Source organism: Pseudorca crassidens, chromosome 14 (genome assembly GCF_039906515.1).
Source record: "Pseudorca crassidens isolate mPseCra1 chromosome 14, mPseCra1.hap1, whole genome shotgun sequence".
In the NCBI taxonomy this organism is placed as follows: domain Eukaryota; kingdom Metazoa; phylum Chordata; class Mammalia; order Artiodactyla; family Delphinidae; genus Pseudorca; species Pseudorca crassidens.
The window spans coordinates 20506176-20527720 of NC_090309.1; the positions used below are offsets into that span (position 1 = coordinate 20506176).

The window sequence follows — 21545 nt, forward strand, 5'->3', positions numbered from 1 at the left end:
GTGGGGAAACTATTTTCACACTCCAATTAAACTAACATCTTGGTGAGTCTAGATTTTTAAAATTAGGTTTCAGATGAAACTCGCTAAATTCTATTTAAATTGTTAAGACATATTGATATATCACTCTGTTCTAAAAATGACTAAAAATTCACCAAAGGCTACGTGGCCTTGGGCAAACCAGTCCTCTCTGGCCTTAAATTTCCTCCTGTGTAAAACGAGAGTTTAGACTTGATCATCTCTGACCTTCCAATTATAATTTTAGATCTATGGTCTGATATATAAAACAGCTTAGGAAAGATAGCAATTAACTTTTCTTGAGTGCTTGTCTCACCTGAAAGAAATCTGAGCTCTGTTAAAACCTGCTTTTCTTAGCTCAAAGACATTCTGACTTGACAAAATTAAGTTATATAAGAAAAGTCTTCCTACAAAAGGCAATTCCACGGATTTAAGTTTGATTCCAGGATTATTTCAAATTATTCAGGTCTGTATACTAAAGTGTGGTCAAGGTGACAACTCTGCCCTAACCGCAAATACCTGTAAATGAGTGTGAAAGAGTCCATGACTTTCAAAAACTAACAGAATTGAGCTTAGCAGTCGTTAAAATTCTAAATGTGTTCAATGTTTTTCCAAAGGCAGTATTTCCTTTAAAAAAGGCAATGTAGGAAAAGCTTTTCTTATTTTGCCTAAATTACCAAACAAAGAAGTAAGGCATGGTTTAATACGGCGCTGGAGATCCTACCATATGATGCTGCTTTAGGCAGATATAAAACGGGTAATTTTCCTTTAACAACAACAGACGGCTTGTGTTTTATTTCTTGAGTTTGCCATGAATCACTATAGAATTCACAGCAAAGTAAATGAGAATGTGTTCCTTTCTTGACTCCCTGCCATTGTTAATTCCCTATTTCTTTTTTTTTTTTTTTTTTTTTGCGGTACGCGGCCCTCTCACTGTTGTGGCCTCTCCCGTTACGGAGCACAGGCTCTGGATGCGCAGGCTCAGCGGCCATGGCTCACAGGCCCAGCTGCTCCACGGCATGTGGGATCCTCCCGGACTGGGGCACGAACACGTGTACCCTGCATCAGCAGGCGGACTCTCAACCACTGCGCCACCAGGGAAGCCCTTAATTCCCTATTTCTTAAAGGTAGAATGAGTTTTAAGAAAGCCATGTGTTGTCAACAGTACTTCCTATTAAAATTCCCTTTAGTTCTTTATGTGACGACATGATAGAATTCAGAACAATGACTGATTTAAATTAACACAGCAGAAAAAGTCTTACCAAAAAAGTCCTCAGTAACATCCAGCACTCATATAATCACTAGATATGCTTTGAGGTTTATAATTACTTCTCTGACACCCTCTATTCACATGTGAAATCATTTCTCAATGTAAGAGAACAGAAATGAGGCTTAAATACTAGTCTTTATAGAATACAGAATTATTCTAAGCGTTGACCAAAAAAGTGCAATACACCCCTCACCCTATCTCAGTTAAAAATAAATTCTTCTAAAACACAGAGCTGGAAATTTGTTGCAATGATAATGCTGTCCAAACAACCAACAACAGAAAATTAAATGGTTGAATATTTTCTTTCATAATATATTTTTTCTTTGTTTTATAGTCTAAACATTTTTTCTTTGTGAACCTTAGTTAGCATAAAAAACTTCATGAATAGCTCTCCTGACTCACAGCCACTTAATGTCTTCCTTAAAACCAAATCTATAGAATTGAAGTTTTAACTGTAATATTTCTAAGTTAAGTAAGGCGATTTGACAGCACTATAAAAAACATTAAGTTTGTGGTTGCCGTGAGGTTGTCTGATTTCTGAATTCTGTAGTCTAATTTCTCCCAACAGGTAGAGGAAGCCTGTCCACATCTTTGAATAATGTTCTCCAAAATTTATTACTATTTAGGTTATTCATATTGGTACATGAAAACTTTATATGAATGATATTATAATATCTAGAAAAAACACTGCCCTCAATTTTTCCTAAGCTCGCCACATTGATCCCATCAGAAAATATCCATAACCACAAACCTCAAATGGTCCCTTAGGGATGCCCTAAAATCCCACTCTCATTATCACAATGATTACTTCATATCTTTTCCTCAAACCAGTTCTGTCTTCTCCTACTTCATTCTCAGCTGATAACCACCTCGTCTCTTGTTTAATGTTTCTGGGAAAAACAGAAGTGATGAGAAGATGACATACATACCCCACCACCACCTCTACCCACCACTTGCCCCTATACCTTGGACTCTGACTTTCCTCCTGTGGAACTACCCTCCTGATAAAGTTCCCATGTTTCCACTGAATGCTAATAAACAGCTTTGTTTTCTCACTTGAACCAACCCATCTTGACTATTCAAAGACATTGTCCCTGCAATTGTATCACTCTCTCTTGGAATCATCAATTTTTTTGTCTCTTCCGAATCATCCCCATTGGTGTAAAAACACAGTGTGTTCACTGATATTGGCAGCTTAATTTTAAATTAATTTTTAAAAAGCAGATGAAATGAATGGATAAATGAATAGATGTAAAATAAAGCAAATGCAGCAAAATGCATAGAATCTAGGTGGTATGGCTATGAACACTGAACTGTTACATTCTTTCAACTCTTCTGTATGTTGGAAAAATTCCACAATAAAATATTATAAAAAATCATAGTCTAATTTCTTGCAACTTAAAAAAAAATTTCCTCATCTACTTCTAGTACCACTTATTTCTTTGTTTCCCCCACTCCTACAAAGTATTGCCTAAACGTTTTGACTTTGATTTCACTTCATTGTAAAAGTTTATATAAGGGGATAGCATGGAATGACTTTCTATTGCTAATGTCCAAACATTCTGTATCTTTATAATCAAATCATATCTCATATATATCTTACCGGCTTCTTTTTGGATCCAGCCTGAAAATCTTTGTCTTTTAATTGGAGTACTTAGTCTGTTTACATTAAGTGACTACTGTTATACCATTACCAATATATATCTTAGTATTGCTCTATGTAGTAGACTGCATGTGATCATCTCCATGGTACACATTAAGAGGGTAGTGAAATAACATATAGCTAACAAGCTAACAGCGATAATTGACTAAAAATGGTTAAATAATATAAAAGGAAGCAAGGGGAAAAAAACATAGGACAAATCACTACTTTTACCACAATCTGGACAATGCAACAATCTGAGACTAGTTAATTCCTATTTACTGCTGATTCTATCCTCATGCATGTGTATTTGTATGTGTGTATGTTATGTGTGCATGTCTATGTGTCATATATTTAATTCTTTTCATGTTTCACCTCAAAAGACATTATTATTATAGTTTTACATAGTCAACATTCATTTGGATTTACCCACATATTTACTCTTTGTTCCACATTCTTTTCTTTATCTCTATGCTTCCATCCAAGCTCATTTTCCTGCATGAAGAACACTCAAGTATTTTCTTTTAGTGTGGATCTGCTGGTGATAAATTCTCAATTTTTGTTTACATGAAAATGCATTTATTTCAACTTTATTTTTGAATAATATCTTGCCTGGATAAAAATTATAGGATAGCAGTTTCTTTCAGTACTCTGATTAGTTCATTCCATTAATTTTGGCTATCATTGTCACTAGCTAAAAGTCACTTGTCTCTTATTTTGAGGTTAAAGTTCTCTCTCTTTTTAAGGTAACATGTCTTTTTCCTCTGAGTGCTCTGAAAATTTCCTCTTTACCTTTGATTTTTGATGTTTTCTTAGGAAATAACTACGTGCAATTTTCTTGAAGTGCATGGCACTTTTGAATCTGAGTAGTAATGTCTTTCATTTTAATTATGTATCAGCTTTCATGTTTTTCAACCTCTTGTCTCTGTATATTTTATTCTGGATATTAATTCTGACTTATCTTTCAGTTCACAAATTCTTTCTTCAGGTTTGTCTAATCTGCCTGCTACTAAAGCTATTAACTAAAGCAACTGAATTCATTTCAGTTATTGTAGCTTTCAATTATAAAATTTCTATTTTATTCTTTTTTATAGCTCCCTCCATCTTGCCATTTAATTTCCTGAACACATTAATTTACAGAACTTTAATATCCCTGTTTGATAATTCTAATATTTGCATCATTTGTGGATTAATTTTAAATTATATTTTCTCTTTTTTTAGTCAATATTGTTTTTTCATGCCTTGTTATTTTTAATGTAATATCACAACTTGTACTCTATGTACTATATACTTAAATATCAATACTATATTCTTATACACTTATAGTAAATAAGAAGTTAGAGATGATGATATCTTCTTCCAGAGAGAAATTAGTTTGGTTGTGAGCAAAATATTATGGTAAAGATAGATCATCTTAATCTAATGAGAGACTGAGCTGATCTGAAACTGGGCTTTAGTCTTTGTAAGATCTGATCCCCACACTTCACCCATTCCAGAGTCCCAGGTAAAAATGTGGGCTACTGTGGCATATCATAATTTCCAAAGATGGTTCTAACAATCTATGTCCATTTATCTTGATCCTGAGCATGCCTCTGTAACAACCTTATCAATATATTAGAATAGAAATCCTAGCCTGTGACTTTTGACTATAGATCACAAAAATGCCCTGCACTTGTGTCTCTTTTTCTTTGAGATTCTCATTCTTGAAACTCAGCCACAATGCTACGAGGAAGCCCAAACTAGAAAATTTGGAGATAATAAACGCACAGGCCACATCTTGTGTTTGGGATGACATCCTCAGCCAAGGTTCCAGCTGACAGCCAGCATCAAGTCCTACATACATGTGTGAAGGCTCCTCCTCCTCCAGACTGTGATTCTAGTCCCCAGACATCATGCTACCCCCAGCCTTTGAATCTTCCCAGCTGAAGCTTCAAACACTATGGAACAAAGACAAGGCACCCTGCTGTAACCTCAAAGAATTCATGAACCACAGAATCTCTTAGCATAATAAAATAGTTATGCAACACTACATCTCAGGTGATTTGTATGCAGCAATAGTAACTGGAACAGGTGTCTTCTAGACCTTTTGTTCCTGAACTTCAATTTCTGTCCCCCTAGACTAGTGAAACTACCAAAAGCTCTTCTCAATCCCTCCTTGCCTTATTCACTGCTTTGTAATTGGCAGATATTTACATTTCTGGATTTTCCCTCTTTCCAAAATCTTGACCATTCAAGAGCTTGCTCACTTAGTACTTTTCTAGTGGTTTTAATATTTTAGTTATTCTTGGTTGGGAGGGTTCATCTGAAACAATTTAATTCTTCTTTTTTGGGAGCATATGTCAACTCAACCCATGGAATTTTTAGTTTAAATCATTATACACACACACTTCCACCTATATTTTTAATTTCTAAAAGACCTATTTAGGTCATTTTAAATTGTGTTGTTTTTAAAATCTTTTTATTGCTAACATTTTTAAGCCTCTCTTAATTCTTAAAACATATTAGAAAAATTTATATTTTATATTTATGTCTGATAATTCTATTATCTGTAGCTTTTATGAATGTGATTCTCCTGTGCTTTCTGTTTATTCTACTGGCGCTTACTTATGGTATATATTAATACCTTTTTGCCTTAAATACATTATTTCTTAAATACATCTTAAAAATATCTTGGAAATTATTTATGCCTTATGTGAAATTTTATATTTCCAGAAAATCTGTTTCTGCCAATTACTTTGTTCACTATCATCCTGGCATCAACTTATATTAAATTCTTCATTTGGGGTTTGACCACACAGCATGAATTCTGGCTGCAAAACTTGTCGAAGGCCAACTCAAATTTTCAAGGGGCACATTTTTTTTCCTCCGCTCAGGCCCAGGTTACTAAAGACAAGATGGTTTCACTCTTTGTGGATTGAGTTTACTGATAGTTTGCTGTTGTCCTTTGGTATTCCCACTCTATGAGGGGAGTTTTTATTTACCTCTCCATCTCTACCACAAAACAGACTTTATATCATGTCTACTCTGGGCTATGCATCCTTCAACAGAAAACGGAAACAAGCCTTGCCACATAACCTAAGGTTGAAATTTAGTTCGGTCACTTATCTTTCAAGCTTGCCATTTTCTCTTCTTTTATTTGTTTTAGCATTTTGGGATTTGTTATTGTTTTCCCAGGTCACAATACGTTTGAAGGATGCTTGTACATTTTGTCTAGCTTCTTAGTTCTATTCATTAAAAGAATCACTCAGATACCCAGTGAACTTTGTACACTCCTTCAAGATGGCAGCCAGGAATCCAGATATATATGTGAGTTTTACGTGATAGACCCAGTTAAAAAAGGTATCACACAATGCAAACAAAACAAAGTGGGTTCAGTCATGAGAGATGCCAGTCTGTTCCCTCTGGCCAGTGAAAATGAAAGTGAAAGCTGATTAAGAAAGCATCTGGAAGTGCAAAATATGGGCCCAAATTACATGTTATGGCTTCTTGCTGCAGCTTAACACTGTAATATCTAAACTATTTTTGTTCTTAACTCAAATTCTCTTCTGTATGCTAATAAACAGTGGAGGGCTACTGTGCCCCTAAGACCTTGAAAATGAGGGAACGAGATGACTTTTTGAAAGTTAAACTGAAATTTACCACTTGGATCTGAAGTGAGCCAGGGGTATCACACTGCCCCAGTACGTTGTCCTTACATTTTATGCACCTAAACCTCTTGATTCCATGCTCACCGAGCAACCTCCTGATTTCCATGTAAGCCTATCTGTGAGCAGAGAATATGCTGATCGTGCTGACAGGACTATTTCTAGTCTGGGTTACAGTGATTTCTCTTGGTAAATCAATAAAGTGATGTCTGGGTCTGATTTGGCTTCCCTTATAGCTTAACTAAAGCGTGACATAAGCTGATTATGCTGACAGGAACATTTCTGCTGGGTGTAACCACTCAGTTTCTCACTTTAAACTAATGGAGTGGCATTTTAGGTGTCTCCCGAGTTCATTCATGAATTTTAATTAGCTCTCAGTCCTCTCTCACTCTAGATGTTGACCAAGTCAGTATTTTTCAAATCCAGATTTCCATGTCATCAGGAACACAATGTACAATTCCAGGGTATGTGAAAACGGAATAGTACAGGACATTCTCCTGGAATAATATTTAACAGAAACAGTAGGGGGAAAGACAGAGTTGCCTTTTTTGTTAAAAGAGCAAATATAGGGCTTCCCTGGTAGCACAGTGGTTGAGAGCCCCCTGCCGATGCAGGGGACGTGGGTTCGTGCCCTGTCCGGGAAGATCCCACATGCCGCGGAGCGGCTAGGCCCGTGAGCCATGGCCGCTGAGCCTGCGCGTCCGTAGCCTGTGCTCTGCAACGGGAGAGGCCACAGTAGTGAGAAGCCCATGTACCTCAAAAAAAAAAAAAAAAGAGCAAATATATTCTACAAAATTTATATTCATCTTAAAACTAAAACTGAGATTCTAAGAAAGTTGCCACTTGCTACCAACCATGTGTGTGTGACTGAATCACCAGACGCCCAGGGCTACTTCAGTGGCAAAGTTGGTGAGTCAATGCTTGGAGGACACCATCGAGCACCACTTCACATTCACGTCTTCCACTGGTTGGCTGGTTGTTTGTTTGTTTTTTTAAACGACTACTATACTTCCTTTTCTGGTCCCTCCTTCTCTTTCCCATTCTGCTGATCAATCTGCTTATAATGTGGAGAAATTCTATTTTGTGTTAATGGTAGACTGATTTTTTTTGTTTCTCAAAGTATAACCATTACCCAGTTCAATTAATAAGTAAGAAATAGACTAGAAACTCAATTATTACCTACATAAAGTATTTTATAGCTAGTCTATATGAAAGCCACACTAAGCTATCTTGGAAACATTTATACCTGGTTTACTCTCAAGGACTGAGCAGAAAGTTTTCATGTTTCACACTTTCCTCCTTTGGCTCTGGGAATTAGCATGGTAGCTATAAATAAGGCTGGGTTTAGAATAAGGAATAGCATTCAACTATCTCCTTACCCAAACTCTTCAATGATTTCCTCTTGCCTTTAGGATAAAGTTCAATGCCCTCAGCATGGAGTAGACCATGATCTGTCTCCAGCTCACTTCTCAGAGGCTCATTTCTTGCCCCACCTTGCCCTCAATGTGCCTACCTGCCAGATTGAAATTCTTTCAGTTTCCTAATCACTCCATGCTCATTCCCACATCAGGGTCTTGGAATTCCATGTTTCCTCTGCCCTGAACACCCCATCCAGCTGTCATCTGATAGTTAACTTCACTCTTCAGATCTCCACCTAAATAGGAAGCCCCTTCCATTCGGCCTTCCATGCTTGGCTCGCATGCCCCTCACTGTAGGACTTCAGTGGTCAGTGCTCTGTGCATGCCCTCTCATTGCATTTTCAATATTTCATTACTGAATCTCTTGTTTGCTTCTCCATATCATTTTACGGACTGCAAGTGAACTACAACACTAATTCCTCTGCATCCTTCAGCTACTTACTCCTTTTAGAGCTTTTGGCAGAGGATGCTAACTTCCATCCTTTATCCATTCTTCCTTTCTTCCTTGTTGCACCCACAGTTTAGCTGGGTGTCTGGTTGTTCAATACAGAGTATATTTCTCAATATCCCCTGCAACTAAATGTGGCCAGGGAATGTGAGCAGAAGGCTTATGTGCAGTTTTCAGGTCATCTCCACAAGGACACTTATCCTGGATTCTCTGTCCATCTTCTTGATGGCTAGGAAAGGGTGATGGTTTGGAGCTAAACTTGGAAGGCACATGTTGAAGTTGGTATAAATACCCCACTAAGCCTATACTCCTCAGTTCACATTACTGTGCAGGAGAGAAATAAAACTGTATCTCTTATTTGAGTCATTTAAGACAATCAAATCTCTGTGTTACAGCAGCCAAGAACACAGAGGTCAATTTAGATGTCATTTCTTCCAGGATACTTTCATGTGTCTATTACCAGACTACAAATTCCATTAAGACCAGATACTGAATTCACACTTGTTTAATGACACATAAATTAATAAATGAACGAATGACTCCAAGAATCTAGTTATATACTAACCTAATTTAAGAATATAATTTCAAAACTTTACAATAAATGGTAGCATAAGTAATTAAGTAGTATCTGTAAAAAATAAATTAGCAGGAATAATATATTTAATTACAGAGTATGAGAATATTTAACATCAGTATATCTATTAATATTATCCCATAAATCAAAGTATAAGGAAAATACAATCACCATAAGGTGAAATCTTGGAGCAAAGGGAGAAAGCAATCCTCTCTCATGAAGTAATGTACTCTCTCCACCATCAGCATTAATTGTAGCATCCTCCAGCTCATGAGGAATTGGGTAGGAGAGCTGAGCTCACATAGCCCAGAAGAAGGACTAGGAAAGAGGTCAGCTCAGGAGGGACAAAGAAAGCAAAACATTTAAAGGAAACTCTGACAACCCTTCAGTCTCACCTATTGACATAGAGTAAAGGAAATGTGTATCTTCATTTCATGGCAAACAAAGCAGCATGCGCTAATCAATTGGCCATGGACCAAATTCCCTCATGCAACTTATCCAAAACAATTATTGTACTTGTCACTTGTTGCTGTTGTTATTTTTGTTTCTGTTTTCAAATAATTCAATAAAGTGTTGGAAACTTTTATGCAAATAACTGTCTCATCTTACACACAAAAATAATAGCCAATGATAAATGACTTTGTACCGTATATCAGAGTATTTGCTAAAAGCAATTTACATACATCATCTCTGAAATCTGTTTAGAAACAATCTAGTAGATCCCTATCATCAGTGTTGATTCATATTATTTTTATTTAACTATTATATACACACGTTAAAATGTAATTACAGTTTTTTAAACTAAAATTCATGACCCATTATTGGGTTGCAAAATCAATTTAATGATTTGAGGTCACTTTTTAAAAAATTTTATAGAATAAATTATACTACAATAGGGCAGGGCAGTGGAAAAGAGAGAAAATACCAGAAAGCAGTGCCTGAAGTATGCACAAATGATGTTCCTTGGAAAGTTTTATTTTGGTTAAATACACACACACACACACACACACACACACACACACACACATATCTCCACCCAAAAACTATATGCCAAAGAGGTTAGAACTGCATCATTCTTAGGTCCCCTTACTCTTAGTTGCATAGCCAAAAGCCTATTGACCTCACAGTTGTAGCATGCTCTCACTTGCTTTTTATCCTGGCTCCACTACCTCACTCCAACTGTCCAGTCTTGAGCCCCCATTGGATTGTTACACCCTGGATTCAGATTGCCTTCTGTTCTTCAGTGGTTTGAAGTAGGAAAGATTAGCTTTGGGGCAGAGTGCTATGAGGGAGACTTTCCTTCAGTGACACCAAGTTCCATTTCTCTGGGGCGACCTACTGTTCCTCCCCCATATATAAATAGGAATTCAGGCTGTGCATCTGGGACCACAAAGACCCAAATGATTTTTTTTTTTTTTTAAACATCTTTATTGGAGCATAATTGCTTTACAATGGTATGTTAGTTTCAGCTTCACAACAAAATGAATCAGTTATATATATACATATGTTCCCATATCTCTTCCCGCTTGCGTCACCCTCCCTCCCACCCTCCCTATCCCACCCCTCCAGGCGGTCACAAAGCACCGAGCTGATCTCCCTGTGCTATGCGGCTGCTTCCCACTAGCTATCTACCTTACGTTTGGTAGTGTATACATGTCCATGCCTCTTTATTGCTTTGTCACCGTTTACCCTTCCCCCTCCCCATAGCCTCAAGTCCATTCTCTAGTAAGTCTGTGTCTTTATTCCTGTTTCACCCCTAGGTTTTTCATGACATTTTTTTTTTCTTAAATTCCATATATATGTGTTAGCATACGGGTCTCTTGTAGACAGCAAATATATGGGTCTTGTTTTTGTATCCATTCAGCCAATCTGTGTCTTTTGGTGGGAGCATTTAGTCCATTTACATTTAAGGTAATTATCGATATGTGTGTTCCCATTCCCATTTTCTTAATTGTTTTGGGTTTGTTATTGTAGGTCTTTTCCTTCTTTTGTGTTTCTTGCCTAGAGAAGTTCCTTTAGCAGTTGTTGTAGAGCTGGTTTGGTGGTGCTGAACTCTCTCAGCTTTTGCTTGTCTCTAAAGGTTTTAATTTCTCCATCAAATCTGAATGAGATCCTTGCTGGGTAGAGTAATCTTGGTTGCAGGTTTTTCTCCTTCAACACTTTCAATATGTCCTGCCACTCCCTTCTGGCTTGCAGAGTTTCTGCTGAAAGATCAGCTGTTAACCTTATGGGGATTCCCTTGTGTGTTATTTGTTGTTTTTCCCTTGCTGCTTTTAATATGCTTTCTTTGTATTTAATTTTTGACAGTTTGATTAATATGTGTCTTGGCGTATTTCTCCTTGGATTTATCCTGTATGGGACTCTCTGTGCTTCCTGGACTTGATTAACTATTTCCTTTCCCATATTAGGGAAGTTTTCAACTATAATCTCTTCAAATATTTTCTCAGTCCCTTTCTTTTTCTCTTCTTCTTCTGGAACCCCTATAATTCGAATGTTGGTACGTTTAATGTTGTCCCAGAGGTCTCTGAGACTGTCCTCAGTTCTTTTCATTCTTTTTTCTTTATTCTGCTCTGCAGTAGTTATTTCCACTATTTTATCTTCCAGGTCACTTATCCGTTCTTCTGCCTCAGTTATTCTGCTATTGATCCCATCTAGAGTACTTTTAATTTCATTTATTGTGTTGTTCATCGTTGCTTGTTTCATCTTTAGTTCTTCTAGGTCCTTGTTAACTGATTCTTGCATTTTGTCCATTCTATTGTCCATTCTATCTCCAAGATTTCGGATCAACCTTACTATCATTATTTTGAATTCTTTTTCAGGTAGACTGCCTATTTCCTCTTCATTTGTTAGGTCTGATGGGTTTTTATCTTGCTCCTTCATCTGCGGTGTGTTTTTCTGTCTTTTCATTTTGCTTATCTTACTGTGTTTGGGGTCTCCTTTTTTGCAGGCTGAAGGTTCGTAGTTCCTGTTGTTTTTTGTGTCTGTCCCCAGTGGCTAAGGTTGGTTCAGTGGGTTGTGTAGGCTTCCTGGTGGAGGGTACTAGTGCCTGTGTTCTGGTGGATGAGGCTAGATCTTGTCTTTCTGGTGGGCAGGTCCACGTCTGGTGGTGTGTTTTGGGGTGTCTGTAGACTTATTATGATTTTGGGCAGCCTCTCTGCTAATGGGTGGGGTTGTGTTCCTGTCTTGCTAGTTGTTTGGCATAGGATGTCCAGCACTGTAGCTTGCTGGTCGTTGAGTGAAGCTGGGTGCTGGCGTTGAGATGGAGATCTCTCGGAAATTTTTGCTGTTTGATATTATGTGCAGCTGGGAGGTCTCTTGTGGATCAGTGTCCTGAAGTTGGCTCTCCCACCTCAGAGGCACAGCACTGACTCCTGGCTGCAGCACCAAGAGCCTTTCATCCACACGGCTCCTTAATTTGGGATGATTGGTTGTCTATTCAGGTATTCCACAGATGCAGGGTATATCAAGTTGATTGTGGAGCTTTAATCCGCTGCTTCTGATGCTGCTGGGAGAGATTTCCCTTTCTCTTCTTTGTTCTCACAGCTCCCAGGGGCTCAGCTTTGGATTTAGCCCCGCCTGTGCGTGTAGGTCGCCGGAGGGCGTCTGTTCTTTGCTCAGACAGGACGGGGTTAAAGGAGCCGCTGATTCGGAGGCTCTGGCTCACTCAGGCCCGGGGGTAGGGAGGGGCACGGAGTGTGGGGCGGACCTGCGGCGGCAGAGGCCGGCGAGACGTTGCAGCCTGAGGCGCGCCTGTGCGTTCTCCCGGGGGAGTTGTCCCTGGATCCCGGGACCCCGGCAGTGGCGGGCTGCACAGGCTCCCCGGAAGGGCGTGTGGCTAGTGACCTGTGTTCGCACACAGGCCTCCCGGTGGCGGCAGCAGCGGCCCTAGCGTCTCATGTCTGTCTCTGGGCTCCGCACTTTTAGCCGCGGCTCGCGCCCGTCCCTGGAGCTCGCTCAAGCAGCGTTCTTAATCCCCTCTCCTCGTGCACCAGGAAACAAAGAGGGACGTAAAAGTCTCTTGCCTCTTCGGCAGTTCCAGACTTCTCCCCGGACTCTCTCCCGGCCAGCCGCGGTGTACTAACGCCCTGCAGGCTGTGTTCACGCCGCCAACCTCAGTCCTCTCCCGGCGCTCCGACAAAAGCCGGAGCCTCAGTTCCCAGTCCCGCCCGCCCCGGCGGGTGAGCAGACAAGCCTCTCGGCTGGCGAGTTCCGGTCGGCCCGATCCTCTGCGCTGGAATCTGTCCGCTTTGTCCTCCGCACCCCTGTTGCTGTGCTCTCCTCCGCGGCTCCCAAGCTCCCCCACTCCGCCTCCCGAAGCCTCCACCCGCGAAGGGGCTTCCTAGTGTGTGGACACTTTTCCTCCTTCACAGCTCTCTCCCGCTGGTGCAGGACCCGGAAAATATATATCTTTTTTCGATTTTTTTTTTTTTTTGCAGTAAAAATATGGAACTCTTCACGAATTTGCGTGTCATCCTTGCGCAGGGGCCATGCTAATCTTCTCTGTATCGTTCCAATTTTAGTATATGTACTGCCGAAGTGAGCACGACCCAAATGATTTTTAAATCTTGATTCTAATTCTCCCAACCACCACACCACGTAAGTTGTTACCTTTGACTGTATGCGTTGGGGGTGTAGGTGCATTTCCCCAAGCACCTGCAGTACCTGCAACCAATGAGGAATGTCTCCAGGTATGTAAATTTCAATTTTAAATTGTCAAAATAATCTTGAGAAAGAAGAACACAGCTGGAAGAATCACACTCTCTGGCTTCAGATTATACTACAAAACTACATCATCAAAACAGCATAGTACTGGCCCAAAAATAGATACATAGATCAATGGAACAGGATAGAGAGCCCAGAAATAAACTGATGCACTTATGGTCAGATAATCTATGACAATGGAGGCAAGAATATACAACGGAGAAAAGACAGTCTATTCAATAAGTGGTACTGGGAAAACTTCTACATGTAAAAGAATGAAATTAGAACATTCTCTAACACCATACACAAAAATAAACTCAAAATGGATTAAATATCAGAATGTAAGATGGGATATTCTAGAGGAAAACACAGGCAGAACACTCTGACATAAATCGCAGCAGTGTTTTTTTTTTTGGACCCCTCCCCTAAAGTAAAGGAAATAAAAGCAAAAATAACCAAATGGGACCTAAGTAAACTTAAAAACTTTTACACATCAAAGAAATCCATCAACAAAATGAAGACAACCTACTGAATGGGAGAAAACATTTGCAAAGGATATGACTGATAAGGAATTAATATCCAATATATATAAACAGCTCATACAACTTAACATCAAAAACTCAAACAAACCAATTGAAAAATGAGCAGAAGAACTAAATAGATATTTTTCCAAAGAGGAAATGCAGATGGCCAGCAGGCACATGAGAAGATGCTCAACATTGCTAATCATCAGGGAAATGCAAATCAAAACCATAATGAGATATCACCTCACACCTGTCAGAATGGCTGTAATCAAAAAGAACACAAATAGCAAATGCTAGCAAGGATGTAGAGAAAAAAGAACCCACATACACTGTTGGTGGGAATTGGTGCAGCCACTTTGGAAAACAATATGGAGGTTTCTCAAAAGACTAAAAATAGAACTACCCTTTGATCCAGCAATTCCACTCCTGGATGTACATCCGAAAGAAACAAAAACACTAATTCGAAAGATACAGGCACCCCAATGTTCACAGTGACATTATTTACAATTGCCAAGATATGGAAGCAACCTGTCAGTCAACAGATGAATGGATAAAAAGATGTCATTCATATATATATATATATATATATATATATATATATATATATATATATATATGACAGTCATAAAAAAATAGAATTTTCCTGTTTGCAGCAACATGGTTGGACTGGAGGGCATTATGCTAAGTGAAATAAGATAAAGAAAGACAAATACTGTATGATATCACTTATATTTGGAATCTAAAAGATACAACAAACTAGTGAATATAACAAAGAACGAAGCATACTCACAGATATAAAGAATAAAATAGTGGCTACCAGTGGTGGAGGAGGGGCAATATATATGCAGAGGAATTGGAGGTGCAAAGTACTGGGAGTAAGATAGGCTACAACAGTGTACTGTACAACACCTGGAATATAACCAATATTTTGTAATAACTCTAAATGGAGTATACCTTTAAAAATTGTATAAAAAATTAAAAATAAATTTTAAAAGTCAGTCCCAGATGGGAGTGACAGAGGTGAATGACAGAAACTGGCATGGCAAGATAAGGGTCTCTGGTGAGTGGAGACACATAGCAATTTGGGAGGGAGCCTTCTTGAGAGTAAAATGTACCAATGATCTACTTAGCATTATAAAGAGGGAAACTCCTCACATAATCTCCCCAAAGGATGGCTGGAGAACAGTCATATTTGTTACAAACACTACTTCTAAGCCAAAGGGGCCAGTAGACATTTTGGTGCTATTTAAAGCCTTTTGTTCAGGCTTTAAATCTGAGTCTTGCCAAAAGAAGGGAAGCAGATTACTTCAATTCAAATCAATTTAGGTTCAGATTTTTTATGCAAATTCTTAGCTTACAAACATTTACTCTAAAAATTTTAAAGGAAAATGATTTCACTCGACAAAAAGAAAGTAGATGTTAATCCAGTCCTCAAACATTTTTGCTCCTCTGTATTTATTAATCTGAATCACATAAAACAGAGAAGCAATGCCACTTCCTAGGAAGAAATCAAATTTCAAGTGTAATTTCTTACCAATGAAGACCTCCTATTTTACCTCAAAGATAACTTTTGGAATCCACTGAGGGGGATTTTAAGACTTTTCTCTTGGTACTGCCATAGTCAATACCATTTGCCATCTCTAGGACAAGCAGTCCAAATAAATAGCCAGACAAGTACCCCGTGAGTACGTAGTCAAGCTAGATAGGATTCCCAACAAAATCTTTTTCTCTTTGAAATAGTTAAATTTTCACACTGCATTCCATGTTACTTGTACACACTGGACCTACTCATTTGCATGCAAACCATATTTATATTAATGAATTTAAGTAGAAAAATGAAGGTTCAGGGAATTCCCCGGCGGTCCAGTGGCAAAGACTTGGCACTTTCACTGCGGTGGCCTGGGTTCAATTCCTACAAGCTGCGTGGCACAGCCAAAAAGTAATAATAGTAAAAAAAATTAAATTAAAATGAAAAGAAAAGAAAATGAAGGTTCAGAACTGTGTAATTATGTCCTAAAAGATGCTTTCGTTCAAAGTAACAGGAAATTTGAGGCGAATGATTTTGACTCGTGTGTGAAGCTGACTTGTGTAAAGGGGTCAGTTCAAGGTTTCATTTTGTTCCTTCTTCACTAATAACATTTGTGGACATTTATGGATAGCAGCTCTTTTTGCTTACCTCATTTTTTTTTTATTGGAGTATAATTGCTTTACAATGTTGTATTAGTTTCTGCTTATCTCATTTAACTCTCCTAAAACCCACTGACATCTGTATTGTTACCACCATCACCTCCACATTACAGAAAAGGAAATAAAGACTTAGGAAGATTAAGTAATAGGTGCAGAGATCCAGGGCTTGGAAGTGGCAGAGCTTGGATTTGAACACATGTCCGTGTGATGCCAAAAGCTGTACATTTAACAGCTATGCTGATGTGGTCTAGTCAGAGGTCCCTTTGTTAACAGAAAGGAAGGCTTTACAGAAGGTGGGAAATCTTCAGAAAAAAATGCCTCCAAGGACTGCCTTTTGGGGCAGGGGGCAGGAGAGAATAAATCATATAAAAAACTGACAGAAAAGTGTTAGATGGGATGATACAGTTATATTTTTTTAACTTCTCCAGTTAATTTCCTGTCTCCAATTGCTGTCCTGAAGTTCTGTGGAGCCGAAGGTCTCAACGCTGCACTGCAGCAGCCATTTAGGACAGGTGATGAGTGTAATTACACATACAAAGCTTTGCTCTGATCAAAAAGTCACCTTCCCTCTTTCCAGAATTTTACAACAATCCCCTGGTGACAGCAGCAATAATAGTTCACAGTTATGTTGACTTTTCCCCATACTGAAAACACCTGGAGATGAATTACACCAAGAATGTCCTAATATTTAGTTTTCCTGGAACTCTTCTGAATCAGTAACACATATTTGATGAAACTCTCTATCAGTGGCCTCCCTGATGCCTAATGGCGTTCCTGGTACTATAAGAATTCAAAAGCCTCTGGAGACAAGGTCCTGCCTCCCAGTAGCTTAGAATTCCAGTATAATACACTCAAGGACAAGTCTTCATTTTATGTACACAGTCCATTTTTTTTTTTGTCTTTTACAATTTTATTTTATTTTTTTTACTTCTGTGAACTATTTTTGATATTTTTTTTTTTGCGGTACGCGGGCCTCTCACTGCTGTGGCCTCTCCCGTTGCGGAGCACAGGCTCCAGACGCGCAGGCTCAGCGGCCATGGCTCACGGGCCCAGCTGCTCCGCGGCATGTGGGATCTTCCCAGACCGGGGCACGGACCCGTGTCCCCTGCATCGGCAGGCGGACTCTCAACTACTGCGCCACCAGAGAAGCCCCTGTGAACTATTTTTAAAGTAGGAAATAAGATAAAAAATGCAAGTACATCAGTAAGACTGTCCCTGTGAGGCCACTGGCAGAGCAGGAGCATCTACAGTACGAAGTGTCCTTTGTTGATTGGCCTCAAACTAAAAATAACATTCAAATGCCCTATCTCTTCAGTATAAAGGAATTAGCTGGATCCACAGTGTAAATATTCATGAAAGGAAAGAGATCCTAAGGGAAGGTAAATCTCTAAATCCCTGAGACTTTCTGTTTCCTTCATTTGCTGCCTAGTTTAAAACACCACCAAAACCAAGAACTTTCATAGTAAAAGTTGCTGCCAAGTGTCAATGAGAATGAGTCCAAAAGTAAGAATAAGAACAAAAATTTCAAAATAGGAATGTTTAAACATTGCTTTCTCTTCTACTTGTGCTGCTCGTGTCCCTTTCCCAATTAGTTATAAAACATTTCTGGTTCCTCAAGGAGGGGCGGGAGGGATAAATAAGGAATTGGGGATTAACATATACACTACTATATATAAAATAGGTACCCAACAAGGACCTACGGTATAGCACAGGGAACTATACTCAATGTTCTGTGATAACCTCTAAGGGAAAAGCATCTGAAAAAAAAAATATATATATATATATATATGTATGTATAACTGAATCACTTTGCTGTACACCTGAAACTAACACAACATTGTAAATCAACTATACTCCAATTAAAAATTTTTTTTAAATAAATAAAAAAATCATTTCTGGTCCCTCAAATGAAACCTGGAGGAACCTCCAAGTCCTAACAGTTAGTGTAGAAAGAGCCGAATTCGATGCAAAAGCGGCAAAGTGGGTCTAGGAGGGCCCCGTGGAGATGATCTCTGTGTTCTGAAAGGGGTGGGGGTGGAGACAGAGGGAACAGCTCTTCACACTGTATCACCTGAATGAGAAGAGGTTGAACACTACTATCCTCCCCCCTTCCCACCACACACCTCAAAGGGGAGCTTTTGCACATCTTCAGTGGAGCGGGAGGGAGAGGCTGCAGGACACTGAAAGAGTGAAAAAGCACCAGGAAAATCAGAACACATTAACAAAGCAAATACCTGGACAGTCCTGGGAAGTGCTGACACGGAAACAAAACCCACTAGCCGGTACAGCACAAAGCGGGGCTGGCCGAGGACCCCAGAGGCGGGAAAGGGGCTCTGGTGCAGTGAGGTTCACAGCTTCACGTGAGGGGAAGGAAGAATGGGATGGAGCAGAGGCCCCAGAGCAGGATGCCTTTTTTTTTTTCTTTTGGTCTTCAAACATGATTTTTTTTCTTTTCAGATTAGAAAGGAAAAAGTTAAACTCTATTTGCAGATATCATCTTACAGGTTGAAAATCCTAGGAATGTACTTTTTTTTTGCACATTTGATCAACCCATTTTATTTATTTATTTACTTGTTTTTACATTTCTTTTTAAAATATTCTTTTCCATTATGGTTTATCATAATATATCGAATATAGTTTTCTGTGTTATACAGTAGGGCCTTGTTGTTTATCCATTCTCTATATAAAAGCTTATATCTGCTCACCCCAGCCTCTCACTCCATCCCTCCCCCAACACCCTCCCCCCTTGGCAACCACCAGTCTGTTCTCTATGTCCATGATTCTGTTTCTTATTCATAAATAGGTTAATCTGTGTGCACCCCTATGTTCATAGCAGCACTATTCACAATAGCCAAAACATGGAAACAACTGAAATGTCCATTGACAGATGAATGGATGAAGAAGATGTGGTACATATATACAACAGAGCAGGACATCTTTAATGACTGCCACTGTGGACATGTGAGTCATCTCAGATCTGCCAGGAAAGGGCTTAGGGAGGTGGTGGGGAAAGGGGGTGGTGTGAGGAGCAAGGCGGGACCCCAGCTCACCCAGGTGGGGGGCTTTATTATTAATACACACCTTGAATTCTCTTTCTCAGGCTGTTACCGCCTATGTGCCCATCTGAAAAAAAATTCATTCTATTCATTCAACATATTATTTTCTAGGTGTAAAACCAATCAGTTAAAGAAAGTTAAACTATATTTTAAATATTCCAGAGAAACATACTGTTAAAAATAAATGACAACAAAAGATCTGGGAAGCAAAGAACTCTCTTTTATAATGCTGATCATCACTTCCTAAATTAGCTATTTTGTAAGCATGCATTTTGGGGTCTTAATTTTCTATATCATAGGCCACACAGGTATAGTTTATTTTATACACACACACACACACACACACACACACACACACACAAATACAACTGAAGTAAAAATAAATAAAAACCAGAACAGCAGAGGGAGAGCTGTGAAGGCAGTGGTGACAGAAGCAGCTGTCCATAGAATCAGAGAGTGTTGAGGAACATCTGTAGATTTCAATGAGTGTTGTGATTTAGATTTTGTCTTCAAGAGAGAGGCTTTCACATTGTCAGTGAAGGAGAGAGCAAGTCTGTATTTTTAAGAGGATTCAAAAGTCTAAGAAAAATATGAAATTTGGAAAGTTGGGAACATGACTGCCAAGACAATTGAGGCCACCATTCTACTTTGAAAGATGCAAAGAGCCCAGGAGGTGAAGGTTGATGACACCCTTAATGGACTCAGTCAGTGAAGGGTCGGCAGCTGGAGCAAGTTGCATACAGGAACACAAGGATTTGGGAACTCAGGGACACAGCCTATCACCAAGGCCTTGGGAGGCTTTCTACTTTAAAGTATGATGATGCTTGAAATTGTAGCATTAAAATTGGGCATTGATCAGCTGGGAACTGTTGTCTCAAAACCAGGCGATCCAGGGGAGAGCTCTGGGCATAATGTAGTAGATTCTGAAAATAACTTTCTGCCTCGTCTACGTAATTTGCTTTCTGTAGACAGTTTCCTTCCCAGACCCTCAAGGACCAGCACAGCCATTACCACCACAGCCAAAATAAAAACAAGCTGTCATTTACTATGAACTTACTATAAGCCAAGTACTGGATCAAGCTTTTTGTTGTTGTTTTTTTAAAATTTTATCTATTCTTCAATGAGCTGCAACAAATCTTAACTGCCTTTCCTGAGGACAGGGTGCCCATGTTAGACATGTCCAAAAAGTGTGGTTACTTACCAGTACTTTGTCATTTTCCACAGCATTCACGGGCCTCTGAATTCATTTCTTTTCTTTTCTGTCAAACACACCTTTTAAACTTAATTTTTAGAAATTAATGTTATTCTTATCTCCTCTATTTCATTATTTAAAGAACTCTTATGTTGGCTGCATAATCAAATGGTAAAAATATATGGAAAGAAGGTCTACATGGGGTGAGTGGTTGGGCTAATTGATGCCCAAAGTTCCTGCAAACCCCAAGCTGGATGATTTTATCATGAGAGCTAGGAGAAACCTCAAAGGTCTTATAGCTTTCACATTAGGACACAAAGGCTCAGAGTATTTAAGTAATTTTCCCAAAGACCACAGGGTACTTAGTGATGTTGTAGGACAGTGTTTAGAATATTAACGTGTGTGTGTGTGTGTGTGTGTGTGTGTGTGTGTGTGTGTCTTATTAGCACTCTTCCTTTTACCTATTTACTCTTCCCCATTTGGACCACCTAAGCCATTTGGATTTATTGCTTAAGATTAGGGAAGCTTTAGCAGAAAAGAGAGGGGAAAAAAGAGCCCCGGGAGAGGACTCAGCAAACAGATAGCAGACTTGGCAGATTACCTGGTGAAGAAGAACTAGGTTACCTATCACAAGCCTAACCAAGGATTCTACAATCTGGAGGGAGACAGATTGTCTGATGAGGAAGCAGTGGGTATTTAGACAGTCACAAGCACCTGAGGAAAGAGACCCTAGATCCTGTTCCCTGTTCCCCAGATAATCCTTGAGTAAATAATCACATGTTTTATCATCAAAGGGACACTATAGATAATTACCTAAAAACACATGTAAACTCAGACTGTACTAAGCAAACCTCAAGGAGGATCACCCTAGATT

At 39.1% G+C, this 21545-nt stretch overlaps 1 protein-coding gene and 1 non-coding gene across 3 annotated transcripts in view; both read right to left on the reverse strand.

Annotated features, from left to right (window-relative positions):
- The window catches only part of CTNNA2 (catenin alpha 2), a 1189124-nt gene that overhangs the window by 989221 nt on the left and 178358 nt on the right, over positions 1-21545 (reverse strand). The gene's annotated exons all lie outside the window — the stretch shown is intronic.
- LOC137206251 (U6 spliceosomal RNA) lies at positions 13449-13555 on the reverse strand. Its single transcript, XR_010934567.1, has one exon. It is a non-coding gene; the product is annotated as a U6 spliceosomal RNA (small nuclear RNA).